This window comes from Schistocerca cancellata, chromosome 9 (assembly GCF_023864275.1).
Source record: "Schistocerca cancellata isolate TAMUIC-IGC-003103 chromosome 9, iqSchCanc2.1, whole genome shotgun sequence".
Classification (NCBI taxonomy): domain Eukaryota; kingdom Metazoa; phylum Arthropoda; class Insecta; order Orthoptera; family Acrididae; genus Schistocerca; species Schistocerca cancellata.
This window is the reverse complement of record NC_064634.1, coordinates 417,353,956-417,354,818: the sequence shown is the minus strand read 5'-3', so window position 1 is coordinate 417,354,818 and position 863 is coordinate 417,353,956. Positions and strand designations below refer to the sequence as shown.

Below are 863 nucleotides of genomic sequence, written 5' to 3'. Positions count from 1 at the left end.
ATGGGAGGCGAGGTGGTTCGAATCCATACTCCGGCAAACTTGAAAATAGTTTCCGGTACTTTCCCATTTTCATTTTACGCAAATGCTGCGAGTGGTCCCTGGCTGTACGCCACAGCCAACTCCTTCCGAACTCCTTTCTTTCCTGGAAGACTGCATTCCGCTAAAGATGCAGCCTTTCTGCTTAAATGACACTAGCTGCACCGAAAGCCTGCCGAACATCTCTTCGAAGACATCTGGCATTAAAAGCCATATTGACACTGAAAGGCGGGTAGCAACCGTCGTTTTCTACTATGTGTCTGTGCATAAAGATGATTCATTTGTGCATCATGTCATCAAGATTTACTACAGGAAAGATGTTCTATTACGAAGCGTATTTTCCATAATATCAACGGCGAGGTGGCGCAGTGGTTAGCACACTGGACTCGCATTCGGGAGGACGACGGTTCAATCCCGTCTCCGGCCATCCTGATTTAGGTTTACCGTGATTTCCCTCAATCGTTTCAGGCAAATGCCGCGATGGTTCCTTTGAAAGGGCACGGCCGATTTCCTTCCCAATCCTTCCCTAACCCGAGCTTGCGCTCCGTCTCTAATGACCTCGTTGTCGAACGGACGTTAAACACTAACCACCACCACCACCATAATATCGTCGGAACAGTGAATCCAAACGCTACATTTCTAAACAAAAGTCATATACAGGGTGGTCCATTGATAGTAACCGGGCCAAATATCTCACGAAATAAACGTCAAACGAAAAAACTACAAAGAACGAAACTCGTCTAGATTGAAGGGGGAAACCAGCTGACGCTATGGTTGGCTCGCTAGGTGGCGCTACCATAGGTCAAACGGATATCAACTGCGTTTTT

General features: G+C 47.0%; 1 non-coding gene across 1 annotated transcript; it reads left to right on the top strand.

Annotated features, from left to right (window-relative positions):
* Positions 1 to 390: 390 nt before the first annotated feature.
* Positions 391 to 463, top strand: Trnaa-cgc (transfer RNA alanine (anticodon CGC)). Its single transcript has one exon. It is a non-coding gene; the product is annotated as a tRNA-Ala (tRNA).
* The last annotated feature ends 400 nt before the right edge of the window (positions 464 to 863 follow it).